This window comes from Coenobita brevimanus, chromosome 55 (assembly GCF_032717465.1).
Source record: "Coenobita brevimanus isolate Jiangsu-jjx chromosome 55, ASM3271746v2, whole genome shotgun sequence".
Lineage (NCBI taxonomy): Eukaryota > Metazoa > Arthropoda > Malacostraca > Decapoda > Coenobitidae > Coenobita > Coenobita brevimanus.
In genome coordinates, this window is record NC_137008.1 from 53,823,952 (window position 1) to 53,840,931 (window position 16,980).

A 16,980-nucleotide genomic window follows, 5' to 3' on the forward strand; every position below is an offset into this window, starting at 1 on the left:
GAAACTCAATTATTTCTGCATCGCACGAAGTCAACGCACTACGGTAAGAGAAACAAACGTTATTTACTATACAAGTAACTGCAGATTTCAGTTAAGGATACTTTGTTTCGAAATAATAATATTTGGAGTCATGATTTGGAGGCTCAGGATGTCATGAGACTCTTCTCTCACCTCGCGTTCCAAAGTGATGACGTCATACAGCCTCCGTACCGCCAGGACGTAAACATTACGCCCACGTGATGAAGTAGTGCCCAGATGTTCCCAGGGAGTCTTAATATTGTGTAGTATCGCTCTGTGCCTGTCAGTAGCATATCATGTGACTCTATTATGTATTTGGTAATGACAGGTGTACACATATTCCATCAAAAATACACAGAATCAAGCTGTTCCCATTCCAGCAGCTGGTCGCGCGCCCGCTTTTCCTGCTGGCGCAACGAAGCAGTGAAAGGTTGTAAGTTGACACCAAAACAGTCAGTAGTAAGCTGGACGCGGTGAGAAGAGGACGGGTTGCCGAACGTTTTCCTCGCCCCGTGTCAATGTGAATACCCCCATATGGAGTATTTGTACGAGTTATTTGTCGGCGGGAATTGTAGTCGGGTGTTACTGTTGGCCCTACGATATCCGTGCAAGTGACTATACAGTGAGTTTGATAACTATACCGTCACGATGTTGATGCAGAGAATGCTCAATGTCTTTACCCAGAATTCAAACCTCCCGCTCCCAGTTGACAGATCCAAGCCCAAACCAGTCCTTAATGGTAAGTACATATGTTCAGTAGTGTAGCAGATAGTCTAAGTTTTATCATAAGCCACTGATAACGTCCAAACTCTGAAGGGAATAAGAACGGGGCGAGATTTTGGTGGCTGTGAGCGCGTCTGGAGGAAGTAACGGCAACTCCCCGCCAACGTACTGTTCCCCCTGCTACTATTGGCCTCGATGTACTCTTTCTTCTAGGATAAGAGCACATCCTTCCACGCAAACCATCCTCCATTTCCCCTCCTGGTCCATAAAATATGCCTCCAAGGACGGTGGTATTTACGTTCAACATAAGTAGGCCGTTACTCCCCCTCCAAGGCCACAGACCCGAGTATGGTGGCGTCACTCAACTCCACTCCTCCCCCTCCAACCCGCCTGCCTGCCTTTAGAGATTCACGAAAAGACTTACGATTAATTCTCTGTCGTAACTTAAGACGTGGTTGTTGTCATCAGGGAGAGGAGAGTGCAGGATCTCCTCGTGTCTCTCGCTCCTCCTACAAAAACGAAGTTACGATGGGGAATCACGTGTAAATATTTTTGTGAATACCTCTCAGAGTCCGGATTCACCAGCTCCTTGTAACTCACATTAATTTTCGTATGAAGAACGAGAGATGTTAAGAATCACCACTCTTGTACATCCTGCAAGAATGAGCTATGACAGATTTGCTTTTAAGTCCGTCTGTGTATTCCAGCGTACGAGGAAGTGGCAGGGGAGTGTCAGTGTAGACATAATCAATTACTCTCACTAAGTCCTCGGTAGCAGCACGTATGTTTCATGTGAGGTAGGTTATTTGGTGGGTAAGGAGTAAGGGGACAACATTGATTCTCATCATTCGGGTTAGGAGGTCATGTGTTAAAGCTTTATACGCCTCAAGTCATTGATTTCTGCCTTAAATAAATCCCATCTGGGTCTGGCGTACTGCTGGATATGGTACGTTTGTGCTTACTAAGAATTTACGATAAGAATGGATAGACCGCGAATGTAATGGTACCTTGGTGTATGGCTAATCTTGAAAAAGTACGAAGCTCGAAAGTTGAGGTGAAGTACTGTACAAGACTAAAGGAAGTCTCACTGAAGCTGTGTATTGACGTAAACCAGAAGGCACAACAGGATACCAAAGTCCCGCCTGCTTCCGTTACAAGTGTTATATTACACTGCAGTGCTTGTAAGGTATAACACGATACCCAAGTCCTTCCGGAATGCTAACGTTACAAAGTGGTATATCGCACGAAAACGTATTTTACGGTATAGCACTGTAGGAAGCCGCCTGCTAACGTTACGATTATTTTACGAAGAGGCTCTTGTATAAGACGCAACATAAATCCTGCTTACTAATGTTACAGAAGTGTTATATTACAGTGAAATATTTGTAAGTTAGAACTACAGGAAGTTTGTATCATGTCTTCCATTTAATCAACGGACATCGCAGTGTTTTGGAAAGCACTGCGCAACGCGTTAGCAAGACCCCAGATTTTTTTTTTTTTTTTTTTTTCCAGTAACATTTGGTACGAGATAAATGGTTTTCATTAAATTTCGCCGTCCCATTGTTGTGTTCACTATTTTTAAGATGTGTGAAGCTGGGCAACAAGGAATTCTTGTTGTTTGAGACAACTGCGGTTCTTTCACATTGACTTAGCCCAGATTTCCGTCTTATTGCAGCTTTTTTCACGTAGCAGAAAGACAGAATAAGAAAGCGCAGCGATTTCTTATCCTCAAAATAGCACTACTTCATGACTGTAGTGCCTGTGTTCAAGTGTTAATCCCTTGTCACAGTTCAGCAGTCAAGATGGAGAGATAGCAGTTTTAGGACAAGTAAGAAGTTTAAAACACGTGCTTGAGAAACAACCATGTGTAGCCTTGTTCCTTTTTTTCTGGATTGTAACTAACCCACTTCCACATCCAGAAGCGGAAATGTATAATTTTCATTTTTGTTGGTACATTTAGATTTATTCAGTTTATGGGAGCATTTTAGCAGCGAAAGAGTTATTGAAGGCTGTATCTAACCCCTCGAGTTCGGGAAAGTTTCTATATGAGCTGAAGGAAATCGTCTGCAGATAGCGAGAATACGATACGAACGATACCAAAGAGATGCCATTAACACAGCAGATGAAGGTAAAGATGCAAACACGCCTCGGTGCAGGATTTGGGTCAATTGGTTCGGAGCTTACGTGTGTGTGTGTGTGTGTGTGTTCCTTCCCTTCCCCAATCCTCCACTCCCCATCCCCCAACATCTGTTTTGGAAAGTCTGTTTACTCCACACAATTTGCAGTCTCATGGGACAACACTTCCTTGAGTATGTCTGTGTGTGTGTGTGTGTGTGTGTGTGTGTGTGTGTGTGTGTGTGTGTCAGCACTCAAGGTTAGTTGGGTGGTAAGAAAATGAATGTTGCTTGGTTTGGTCGGGGGAAGGAAGTGAATGTTGCATGGTTGCTTGGTTGGGAGGAATGAAAATGAATGTTACCTTGTTGGCTGGGGGAAAGGGAGTATATGTAGCCTCCTTGCTTGTTGGGAAAAGATATTAATGTTTGCTTGGAAATGGGAGGAAAAGAAATTAATGTTTGCTTGGAAACTGGGAGGGAAAGAAATTAATATTGATCGCTGGGTAAGAAGGGAAAGTATGTTGGTTAGATAGGCACCAATAATGGCATACCAAAGGGAGATCATTTGTAACCCTCCACTTCAACAGATGCATTCCAATATGAGTCAAAATTCGTTTGTTGGTAGGAATACAGGGATAAATTTCGTCTCCTGGCGGCAATATTGAGTTAATTAAGATCGAATGGCACAAAAAGGGCCCAGGCATGCTCTTATTTCCGTGTTTGTTATGCTAATTTTACAACCCGGTTATTCACTTCCTGTACTAGGATGACATAGAGCCGTTTTCTGGTTGGCATAACTTCCTAACAACTCATCATTGGCGATTTAATTTGCTTTTTTTTTTTTTTTTTATCTTGATCCTTTCGTGGACATAGTAGCTATGTTATATTACGTTTTTAAATATCGGCATAATTTCCATCAGTATCATACGGTATAAGAGACTTTTGGTTATTTCACCTTAATTCTTTATTGTGAAGAATAAATCTCTATAAAAGGGGTGTTAAGAAATCTCAGTAGTCCATTAGAATACAACCCTTTAAATGAACGCGAATACGCCCACAGTTCTAATATACGTTCCTCTTTATTTTGACGTCATTCGCTTCCTTTTGAATGGACCTCTCTCTCTCTCTCTCTCTCTCTCTCTGAAAATTAACCTTGCATTTCAAAACCTCGGTGAAATAATCTCAAGGTGTGCTAATTAGAATATATAGGTCACTTAATGGGAGGAGGGTGAGGAATGGGGGAGGGAGGTCACAGCGTCTCCCCTCCTCACATCTCAGTCTGTAAGTTGGATTTTTCGTAGCACCTCTTACTCTGGGGTTTGTTCAGCGTTATTATCTTCATATCCTCATATAAGCCTATGTTGCTGAGGTAAACTGTGTCGATAGAAAAATATAAATACCAGACAAGTGAATATCGGTGTACTAAGTTTAATAAATCGCAAAGGAAGATAAGTTACGATCCAAAATTTACAATACGACCCTTACGGCTATAGTAGTTATATGGCTAATTGACCTTTGTGTAGTTCAAAAGTGTAAGGCTATTATGACTAAAGGAAATTGATACTGATGTACGGTAGCTAACATATTTTGTTCATGGTTAAAGTTGTAAAATGAGGTGAACATACTTTCGCTGTTGTCTTCTTTGATTCAGCGCCTACAGAATGTTATTGAGATGATTTTATTAACCCCTACAGTGCAATTGACGGACGATTATATTAAGCTTTAGGGAGAGACCTCGTAGTGAAGGGGGGAAAGGGTCTAAAGCAATTTTCATCGACGTTAGGACTCACTTTCCACAGACTCTTGGATATCACGAGGCCCACAACGTAAACATGATTCTCTGTGTTATTGCGTCGTGATTAAGGTCGTAAAAATGCACTTCCTTCCGTCTTGCTGGCCTACGTCCCAGCTTCCGTCAACACTGGTACCTATAGAATGAATGTAAACAAGCGGTGTTTCGTTTGTTATTTAACTACAGCTTTGAGAATGAATATAAACACTGAATTCACGTCGATTTGTATTTTGTTTTATTGGGATGTTACTCAAGTTCTCTCTCTCTCTCTCTCTCTCTCTCTCTCTCTCTCTCTCTCTCTCTCCCTCCACATACTATCTCACCTACCACTACATCTCTCGCTTCTCCACACACCTAACTTTCACCTCTGCATATCTTCCTCACATGTCTTACACCACATCACACCTGACTCCCCTCCTCACACCTGTCGCACCCTTCCATACCTGTTTATTTCTTTCTCACACGTAACTTTCACCTCCAGTTATGTACCTCACCCTCTTCCCCCCACACACCTGTCTCGCACCAGTCACACCTGATTCATCTCCCATCACAGCTGTGTCACCACGCTTAACACCTTGCATCCCCTCAAATGTTTTGCCTCTCATCACAACTAACTCTACCTCCACAAACCCTGCTCACCTGATCCCCACACTTATGTCGCAGTTAAGTCTCTCCCTACATCTGTTTCACCTCCCCTCACACCTGTCTCACCTTTCCACACCTGTCCCGACTCTTCTCACAGTTAACTTTCACCTCCACATGCCTCTTGCCTGTCTTGCACCACAACACACTATCTCCCTTCTCTCACACCTGTTTTGCCACTTCACATCTGCTCTTACCTCTCGCCACAGCTGTCTCACCACCTTCCACACCTACCATCACCTCCCCACACCTACCTCTTTAAATGCTGCGGTACTAGCTACACCTCGATTTCGTTTCACATGTTTTAATGTCATTTCACATCTTACCTGTATAATCGTCTTGAAACACACACACACACACACACACACACACACACACACACACACACACACACACACACACACACAGACCTCCCCCACTTCCTCGCAGTACCTAACTCCTCCCCCTCCCGGAAAAGCTGTTGACCTGGATAGAATGATTGGGGCAATTTAGCAGGCCTCGGGAACACAGGTGAGGCAGCTGTACTATCCATGAGCCAGATGAAGTACCATACTGTACCTGGGGTATTTGGCTGGGTACAGGTGCGAGCAAAAGTTAGTCGACGGTACTGGGTCAACACTCTACGCCGTTCCATATTTTTCATTCCTCCCCACACGAGAGTATACTTCCTTCTCATACTCTTCCCGTCTATTGCCTTCCGTATTTCTCATTCCGCCCCAAACGAGAGAGAGCCTCCTTCCTTCACATCCTGTTTGTCTCCTGCCTTTCATACTTGGCATTCTTTCCCACACAACAGAGAGTATCCTTCCGTCTCATACTCTCTTGTTGCGTGCTTCATATTGCTATCACATGAAAACAGTTCTTGCCACACCTTTCATTTCCAGTGCCGGGGAAGAATTGTTGGTGAATTTTTGCAGCTGGCGTTACTATCGGGCTTCTCTTCCTTATTCCAGCACATTTGTATAATAATGGTTTCCTCTCGAATGAATCATATATATAAAAGAGAAATATCTGTTGGCAGAGGAACATACGGTACCAAGCCTCTCTCAACGTGATAATATTAGCCGACAGAGGAAGGTGTGAAGTAATTGAGGTGAAAGTGGGAGAACTTTTGTCCTTGATTTTGCCATCTCTAAACCATTTGTCTGCCGAATTGTACACCGAGGGATAAAAGTTTGCTGCCATTCCACTGTCTCTGCTTAACACTTAAGGCATGTCCCCTCACTCTTTGCACATTACACTTCAGTCTCCCGTCGTAGCTTCTGTTATTGGCACAAATTATATTGATTTCAAAACGGTGAAAATAGCATAAACGAGATTCTTCGTGTATAATGCAAAAAATAAATCGTTAAAGAACAGGCACTACGAAGCACAGTGCCACCCAGAACACCACACAAATATTCATTCTGATTTGTTGTGAAGTGTGGCAGCTGTGAGTGAAGACGAAAAGTGTGAACAAGGAATCCTAGACATAATCTCAGCTCAGGAGTGTACCGTAGCTGTGTTAATATGGCTGCCTTCCTAACACGGCTATTAGACTACTTTTGAGACAGACCATAAGCAAAAACTAGCTCATATATTTATAGGTCCCGCCGCTGCATGACGTAGTGTTGCAGGTTTGACTTCCTGGACAGTATTTTTTTTTTTTTTTTTTTTTTTTTTTTTTATAAGCTACAGTGTATTTAACCTCGCTAGTTCGAAGACCCTAAAGGTAAATAAAATCCCTGGGTAGAAGAGAGTGAAATTTAGGTCACCGTATTGAAAGGGCGGAGGGTGTTTGAGTACTTTCTCTTTTACATTCTCTCTCTCTCTCTCTCTCTCTCTCTCTCGGGTACACGCGTCTTACAAACTGGTGCACCTTCGTATTATTACACACACACACACACACACACACACACACACACACACACACACACACACACACACACACACACACACACACACTAATATTTCCTTCCTCTTATACGTGTAGCCTACTCCTGTAATATACCGATATAAAGCTAGGGTACAAACGTCTTAAGTACGGTAGCTACATATCCTCAAATTCTCACACACATAATTACCATCGCATAGAGTACCTTTATTATTGTTGCTGTTCTTATTATTATTATTATTATTATTATTATTAACTAGCACTATTATCATCATCAGCGTCATCAGCTTGGGTAAGGCGTCTGGTAGTGAAAGGGTTAACTGACTTCGTTTCTGTCCACACGCCGGAAGGTAATAATACAGCCGGGGACAAAAAGTTCGCCAGTTATTTCACTTCCTCTCATTTCCTTCTGCTAGCTAATAGGCTATGCCTGAGCTGGGAGAGGATTAGCATGCGTCTCTGTTCGTAGATGATTCTTACAGATATAATGCGTCAGGGAGGAGGTGACAGACATGCCCAAAGTGTGAAGTAGACGCAGGGGAACATAACACGAACTTCTGACCCCTACTGTATTGGACCCGTTCTTGGACTTCAGCCAGCTAAAGTTTAGACTCTATTCCTGGACTGAGGACTTTTGTTTGGTGTAGAGTGACTTAAAAACAGATGTACAGACGGAAAAATAAGTGTCTTCCATGAGTTTGATGAATACATGGCGGAAAAATCGAAATCTTCTGAAACGTACGGTAGCTATTAGTTGATATGGGATTTTCATTACATTTTGCCAGTTGTAATTTTTCTTCAGACAGAACTAGAAGAATAAGTTATAGTGGAGGAGATGTAAGGTATATTTTATCTTCATGGTGAGGAAAGACGGAGAAGAGGCGATAAAATTAGGCTGGAAGGGTGCAAGTTGTTAGATTTCATGCGTAATGGAATTTAATGTTGATTAGATTAAGTGTGGAAAGGCACAGGTTAGTTAGGAATGGAAAGGAATACAGAATAGGGATAGAGACTTTGCTAGATTAGGTTTGATTAGTTATGTTAGGTAGGAAAAGGAATATAAGCCTAGGTCAGTTGAGGTTAGATACTGATAGAGGTGTAAGCTGTTAGATGTAGAAAACGATATAGGGTAGAGTAGATTACCTGTGGAAAGGAGATTATGTTTGGTGTGGAAAGTGGATTCAGTTAGATTACATGTGGAAAGGGATGTGGAGCTTAGGCTATAAAAACGATGATTACAGAGGTTCCATTTTGTAATCAAGGGATGTGGCAACGTGTGTGGAGAGAGGGATATGTGTGGTATGTCAGACGGGGTTAGGTTGGATAGGGTTCGGAGGGGGACATTTACTGAAGAGCGCAAGTCTCCTGTTGTAATCAGGTTATGGAGCAACTGTGTGTGTGTGTGTGTGTGTGTGTGTGTGTGTGTGTGTGTGTGTGTTTGAGAGAGAGAGAGAGAGAATTAAAGTACGCCTGCTTGTATTTTCCCTGACTGGAAGGGGACGGAGGGAACCAGGCTGGGGTAGAGAGAGAGAGAGAGAGAGGATCGATATCTCTGGCGCAGTTGGCCGTGGGGACATGACCAACTCTCCATTATGCAGCCGTAGGATTCGAGGTGCCATAGGAAGCTCCGTAGCACCTTCTTTTAAGCAGTTTAGTTTCCTTAGTGCACGTTTTCTTCCAAGTGTGTGTTAATTATATCTTTTATTATCGACACAGTTTGCATCAGTAACAAGAGGATTACTAAAGTGTTATGTAGAATAACTCGCTAAGGGAAATGTGTTACGGAGCTCCCACGTCACCCGTAAATTTATAAGCAGCACAAGAACTGGATGGGCGAATGGAGGGTAACTGCTTTCAAAAATCGTCTGGAGGTAGGAAGAAAAATAAACCTTCGAAAACATCCGTCAACACGTTCCCAGCCTCCCCCAGTGGAGGATGGTGGACTGCAGGCAAAGGGCAGCGGCATCCCGTAGTCCACCGGGTTCGCGTTGAGATGACCCTGTGACCTCAACACCAGCAGTACGCACTCCGGTAGCTGAAGAAGAAAACCGTGTAGCCGTAGAGGGAATAATGAGGTTGTAGTGAAGTAATTAAGGTGAGGTGCGTAGTGCGGACCGCAGGAGGGAGGGGAGACTAGCCTAGCTGTGGCAGGCTCTCATGTGGGTCACTTCCTCCCGCTCCTCACACCAGGGCACAGGATGGCTGGGAGAGAGAGAGAGAGAGAGAGAGAGGCGTGGAGTGGGGTGTAGGGGACGGTGGAGGGAGGGAAGGGGGCTGTAGGGGACGGAAAGAGAGAGAAAGAGTCAGGGGACAGGTACCATGCGGAAGGAGGGGTACACACACACACACACACACACGCACACACACACACACACACACACACACACACACACACACACACACACACACACCTATTGATCCTTGAAGAGACACAGGCGCAAAAAAAAAAGGAAAAAGAAAAAACGTGTGTGGGGGGGGGGGACGTGAGCAAACATCAAACATACTTCCGTTCCAGGCTGTTTTTAGCGAAGTGGGATTTTAGCATCTTGAGAAAAATGGATCTCTCCTAAGCTGAGTAAAGCTGAATGGAGGTTGCGAAAACGAAAGAAAAAAAAAGTATATTGGAAGGATGAAAAAAGCAGTGAGACTAAGAAAAAAAGACAGTCCTTTTCCCTTCCCCCTTTCGCCTCCTTGTCATGTTTTTTCCCCTCTGCAGTTTCCTGTTCTCCTCTCCTCTCCCCTCCTCTCCTTCCCTTCCCCCCTTCTCCCCACCGTTTGCTTTTCCTCCTTCACTATTCCCCCCACCGCCACCTCTTTCCTCCCCCACCCATTCGCAGCCGGAAGATAAAAAAAAAAAAAAAAAAGAATCCCCCATCCGGTAGGAGAGATAACAGAAGCTTTACAGGAAATGCAAGAGAAAAATAAACACATTTGGTGTCTAATCTGAAAGGAAGATGAACTACAGTAAGGTGTGATCTTTGCCTACGTATCGCTGTTATTCATCTTTGCCATACGTAAAGAAGTTAAGAAAATACGAGAGAGAGAGAGAGAGAGAGAGAGAGAGAGAGAGAGAGAGGACGCATTTTATTTTACTTCTGTCATCTGGAGAGGTTGATGTAGCCTACCTTACCCTTCAGTACGAGTGACAAGAGTAATCTGAAATAAGACGTCACTTTAGTTAGAGATTAAACCACTTCATTCCAAGAGCGTCATTTTTATATACCGGGATCATTCTTGCTGCTTCCAAACGACGGAATTAATGTTTGGAAAGACCCCCCCCCCCGTTTTGAATGGATTAATGAAGGCCAATAGCAGCTTCTCAATGTTTAAGACTCTTACACTGACCTATTTCTGTATCATGTTATTATTTACTTGAGTTTGGTCTACCTGGTTATTAACAGGTAAGGTTCAAGTACCTATGCCTCACTTTAACCAATATTTGTGTGTGTGTGTGTGTGTGTGTGTGTGTTTAGGTTTGCCTGTCTTTAATGTTTTTTCCAATATGGAGACTAGAACTTGAAATGTAGTTTGTGTGAGAGTGGGGGGGAGTAGTGAAGGGAAGAACTGCAGGCTACTGAGGGAAGGTGGGGAGGCAAATGGAGTGGGGGGGGGGTGGAGGGAAGTAGTGGTGGTGGGAGAGAAGTAGGAGTGAAAGTTAAATCAGGTGGAAGTGAGGGTGGATGGGGGCGGATGGGGGGACTGGAGAGAAAATAACGTATGTGGATGAAGGCTAAGTATATCTGTGTGGATGATGTTTATGTATGTCGGGGTTACGTGTGTGTGTGTGGGTGGGTGTAGGTGGGTGGGCGGGTGTGGGTGTGGGTGAAGGCTGCGTAATGGATTGGAAGTGGAGGCAAGGTGGACTGGGGAGACTGATTATTGCATGAGTTGACAGATTGAGCTGTAGGAGTGTAGAGGGGATGGGAGGGAAGGGTGGAGGGATAGAGCCCGGGAGAGTGAAGTGGACTCTAGACGATGTGGGTAGAGTTATGGAAGGGACAGTGAAAGGGTGGAATGATGGACTGGAAGATGTGGACCTGGAGAGGAAAGTTGGCAAAAGAAGAGGGAGGAAAAGAGAGGAGGACAGGGGTAAGATGGAAGGAAGAATGAAGAGAGCGAAAGAGGAGAAATGGGAGGAAGGAAGAAAAGAGTGACAGGAGGAAAGTAGAGAAGGGAGGGGAGAGGAAAGGGAGGACTGGAGCCCTGGGGGGGATGGGGAGAGGGGAAGAGGGCCTCGGGAAACTGGGTCAGCAGGGTCCCCTTCCCTTCCCCCTCTCCCTCCCTCCTTCCCGACCCAGTCCTGGATGGTGGAGTTAGGTCAGGCTAGGTTACTTTGCATCCTTCCATCGTTCCCCCTTCCCTTCCCTTCCCTTCCTTCCTTCCTTCCTTCCTTCCCTTCCTTCCTTCCTGCCTTCCCAATCCAGTCCTGGATAGTGGAGTTGGGTCAGGCTAGGTTGCTTTGCATCCTTCAGTCCTCCCTCCCTCTCTCCCTTTTTTCATCCTTCCCTCTTCAGCCTGTAGATTGCAGGTAAGATTAGATTAGGTTAGTGTGGCATCTAGGTTGTTATGATAAACTGGAGTAGCTCAGGTTTGTTAAACCAGTTTGTATCCTCATTCTGTTGTAGTTTATGCTGTGCTGCGACAGTTTTTGTCCTGACTCAGAGAGAGGGAGAGAGAGAGAGACAGTAACCCAAATTGCATCTCGCGCGGTGAACTGAAAATATCCGGAACCTGATTAGGATTTATAGGCTGCCCTCCTTACGCACCTGTGGATAAAGGCCTGTAATTCCATCAGGTAGGGAGACCCCCCGACACCTCTCCCTGGTTGCCAATTTAAATCAGCATTTGACACACTAATTATCTGTATCTCTCTCTCTCTGTTGTTATACGCCTTAATCCCATAAGGGGTAGCCTCCACGTCGCTCTGTCCTTTGCCATTTGGTTGCCCTCCCTCTAACCCCACCCCTCCTCATAACTCTCCACTCCACCCCCCATCTCATCCTTGTTCGCCCCTCCACATCTCTTACATACACATCTAGTCTATCTCTCATCGTTCATCTGTCTGTGGGCTCTATTACTGAAACTGGGAGCGGGATGGTGTGAACGATAGCCTACTCTTTTCATGTTAACTTGGCCTAAAGTTGCCATCTCCAGGTTTTAATAAGCATAGCCTATGACAAAGAGACTATTTGTGTGTGGGTTGTATTATTGAAACCTGGGGACGCGAAGGTGTGGACGAGTTGCAAGTTTCCGATGATAAAATATAAAACACTTTTGATAGAACGTGCCTGATCGTCATGTGCTGTTATCGTACTGAAGAGGCGAAATGCGGAAGTATGTGTGTGGCCGGGGGAGGGGGGGGTAGATGGAAAATTCCCCTTCCTTGGCCTTCCTAGTATTTGTTTAGGACGTAGCGCCCCCACCTCCATACCCTCCCCATACCTCTCCTCACTTCCCCTCTCTTCTCCCCTTCCATTTCCTCCCTTTTCCTTCCCTCTCCCCTCCTTTCCTTGTAACTGCTTAGGTTGCAATACAACATCCCTGTTCACCTCCCCCTTCCCTATCCCTATACCCCTCTCCACATCCCCCTTCCCTATCGAACCCCCCCATCCCCCACTTAAGGTACAGGCTAACTCAGAATCTTGGACACAGAGGTGGAGAGGGGAGAGAGTTTTCGTGGAACTTCCTTTATCCCTTGATTCATGTCCCACAAGAGGTCAAACAACTGTTCCTTTTGATGTTTCATTCCCCACGAGTAGGGTACACGAGAAAGAAAGTTAGGGAGGTGGTGATAGTGACTGTGATGATGATAATGATGGTGAAAAGGAAAATTACGATGATGATAAGCAGAAGAGGTGAAATATTAGGGCAGAGAAACATGCCAAGCCTCTCTCTGCTTAAAAATATTAGCCAGCAGTGGAAAATGAGAAGTAGGAGAGGTGAAAATCAGTAGGCAGACTTTTGGCTCCGATTGTACCATTACACTAATAGTTTCTCTCTTAATTTTAATAAAGAGTAAAAGCGTACATTAAATTCCCTAATTAGGTTAACAGCTCTCTATGGTAATTGAGCGTCCACTGAGAATTAGCGTAATAGGGTTGGGAAAGTGATACTAAAAATGATATTGGAACGAGGACGATGAGGATGGAAATAGGGTTAGAATGATGAATATTTAAATGCTGATCGTTATGATGATGATGATGATGATGATGCAAGCAGGTTTCAGTGGTGATGTAAATAAGCTAATGTAGGATAATTATTTAAAAAAAAAAATTGGATGATATTAATGATAATGCTGATAGGGTTAGAATGATAGTGATAAGGAATAGTAGTAGTAGGATGATGATGATGATGAAGCCCTGTTGCATGAGAGGGTAGGGTTGCATGGACTGACTAGGGGATGGGGGGTTAGAGAGGGTTAGGGGGGGGGGACCGGCAGAGCTTAAAAGTAGGCCACCACCAACCCCATCAGCTGATTCCCACCACGGCCTCGACTGCTGGATATTGCGTCGTAGGGTGGAGAGTGTGTGGGTGCATGAGAGAGAGAGAGAGAGAGAAATTTGGAGAAAGGAAGGAGAGGGCAGATGTATGAAAGAGTTGGGAGGAGGAGGCAGAATGGAAGGAGAGGGAAGGAAGAGGAGGAAGATATAGAAGGAAGGAGAGGAAGATTGGTGCATAGGGAGGTAAGGAAAGAGAGTGGAGATGAAAGAAGGCAGGAAGAGAGGAAAGGAGTGGGGAAGAAGAGAGTATAAGGAGAGACAGAAGAAGAGCGGTGCATGAGGGAATGTGTGTGGAGTGGCTGAAGGTGGTGATACGCAGTAGGCTAAAGATTCCTTCCATTCTTCCTTCCCTTTTTCCTTCCTTCCTTCCTTCATTTCATCATTCCAAGTTTTTTTCTTCCTTCCATTCTTACTTTTCCTTTACTCAACTTCTAATGAACTCTCCCTCCTTTTTTTTCCCTTCCTTCCTTCCATCCGATCTTTGCCTTCTACTCCCCTTCCCTCTCCCTTCTCCTCCACACTCATCTCCTTTCCCCTCCCCTTCCCCTCTCCACCTCATTCTGTCTTCCACCTCCCCTACACTTGACATCCCCTCTCTTCCCTCGCATCCTTGACAACTCCCTCCCCACGCCCCTCCCTTCCCCTCCCCTCCCTACACACTTTGCTTTCATGTCTCCGCTTCCTCCCTCCCTCCCTCCCTCCTCCCTTCATTCCTTTACTTCTCCTCTCAGTCTCTTCCCTCTCTTATACATTTTCTCCCTTCATTCCCCTCTCCTTCACCATCTTACCCTCCCCACCCCTCGCATCCTTGACACCCCCTCCCCTCCCCATACCTCCCCTCCCCCACCTTCCCCTACATCACCTTGGTCCCTACCCATTGCATCCTTGACACTCCTCTCCCTCTCCTCTCCCCCTCCCCTCTCCTCCCCCCATCACGCCCACACTGGGGTCCCGTCACTCTATTGATCTACTACCGTCTCGTATCCTCTCTCTCTCTCTCTCTCTCTCTCTCTCTCTCTCTCTCTCTCTCTCTCTCTCTCGGCAAGTTATTAATTTCTTTTTACTTTCGCCGCTTGACCAGGGCCATATAGAAGAGAGCAAGAACGGTTTCACTTGGCCCAGAGAACCGGTTTAGAGAGAGAGAGAGAGAGATGGGGGCATAATGGGATAGGGAAGACGATAGGCGAGAAGGAGAGAGAGAGAGAGAAACTGGATTGCGCAAAAAAAAAAAAAAAATCATCCTAGCCACACAACAGGACCTTCTTGTTTGTTCCATTTACGATAGGCCCTCTTTTTTTTTTTTTTTTTTTTCTGTGACCAGACGATTTCATTCAGCCTTACGAGATCCCCTTGTGGTTGTGAAGTTATTAATGCCTTACCTAACCCCTCCCCATCTCGAAAAGCCTCCAGAGCTGAATAAAATCGTCTGAAGGTAACGTAACAAGGGTTTAGTTTGAAAAATTGCATGGATGTGTGTTTTGTGTCTGGTTTTGCTTGTGTGTGTGTGTGTGTGTGTGTGTGTGTGTGTGTGTGTGTGTGTTACGGCATTATTGTGACATCCATTCTTAACCACTAATCTTCTCCTTCTTCCTTTTGTCAACACAGGGGGCGGGCGTGAGGATAACAACTCCAGCACCTCCCCCTCAAGCAGCAGCGCCCCTTCAGGTCAAGCCATCATAACCAGCGACCACCATTCCCCTCTCTTCCTCCCCTCACCCTCCCACTCCTCCTCCAAGCCAGGGGGAGGGGGAGGAGGGGGGAGGGGATGCGGGCCGGGAGGAGGAGGAGGAGGAGGGGGGGGAAGAAACGGAAGGCCGAACCGGGAGAGACTCTACCTGTTGGACAAGACGGTGGACGAGACAGGACGAGTGACTTCTAAGGTACTGGGCAAAGGAGGTTTCGGCACGGTGTATTCCGGCTCCCGATTGAAGGATGGTGCGCCCGTAGCTGTGAAGGTCATCGCCAAGGACAGAGTGCCTGCGTGGAGTGTGGTGAGTAATTTTTATTTTCATTTCTGTGTGTGTGTGTGTGTGTGTGTGTGTGTGTGTGTGTGTGTGTGTGTGTGTGTGTGTGCGTGCGTGCGTGTGTGTGTGTGTGTGTCTGTGTGGAAAATAAGGTTAGATGATGTGCGTGATAGTTGTTGTACCACTAATATTATTTGTACCAAAAATTAGCTTTAGTTGATGATAATGTACTTATCTGCTGAGGCACTTTTTGGCACTGTGCTGTGTGGTTGTGGGGCTATCACTCGTCTTAAAGGAATATTAAGAATTTTGCGTTACGCCAGGCAAAACCTGAAGGAGTATATAGGACTAATATTACGGGTATCGTACCAGAATGAATGCTCATGAAGTAGTAAAATGGGCACAAATCTGTTAATATATTCCAGGAGAGATGTTCGTAAATACACCAATAATCCTACATAATCCATCCTGAACAACTACAGTGAGTGCCAGAAATAGCCTGCATGCTGTATAATATCGCTGCTTGTCTCTCATCATAGTGAAAGGGTAAAAGAACAAAAAATTAGCCTGCATACCGTAAAAATCTGCGCCTGTCATCGCCGTAAAAGGACTGGTGCACAAATAGTCTGCATACTGTATACTATTCCTACCAGTTTACCTAGTCGTAGTGAAGGGGTAATTGCACCAAAATCAGGCTGCATGCCTTATAATATTGTTGCTCGTCTACCTCGCTTATAACACCGACCTTTCGTTCTGGCCTTCACTGCGAGTCCCAAATTGGTCATCTCGTGTTAGGTCACGGTCGACTGGATGAACTTGCAGCCGATCCCTAATGAGAGAGAGAGAGAGAGGGAGGGAGGGAGAACTAGAAACAGACCATATGCTGTCGTGTGTGTGTGTGTGTGTGTGTGTGTGTGTGTGTGTGTGTCTGTGTGTCAAAATACGGAAGGATGGAAGAGAGGTAGCCTAACTTCCTTGTTCGTGAGTGAAGGCCTATTATTTGTTTCGTAGGCAGAGTATAGGCTTGTGGAGAAGTGGGGGGACGGTATAGAGAGAGGAGAGAAATTTGTAGGAGAGTGTGGAGAGAGGAGATAAGAGTGGAGGGGATGTAGATGGAAAGGGAGGGGACTAAAGAGGTAGTAGAGGAGAGGAGGGGGGGAAAGGGGGATAGAGGAGAGAAGCATGTAGAGGAGAGGTAGAGGAGATAAAGTAAAGACACATAGAGGAGAGGGGAGGAGGGGCAGAGGAGGAAGAGAGAGACTAGGGGAAGACGTAGAGGAGGAAGACGAGGGGATGGGGAAGAGTGGAGGGTAGAAGAAGAGGAAGTAAACAAACTCTCATGGCGGGGGCCGGA

The 16,980-nt window shown here is 45.3% G+C and overlaps 1 pseudogene; it reads left to right on the forward strand.

The window, feature by feature from the left end:
• The first annotated feature begins 666 nt into the window (after positions 1-666).
• Positions 667-16,980, forward strand: part of LOC145401326 (serine/threonine-protein kinase pim-3-like) — a 26,805-nt pseudogene continuing 10,491 nt past the window's right edge.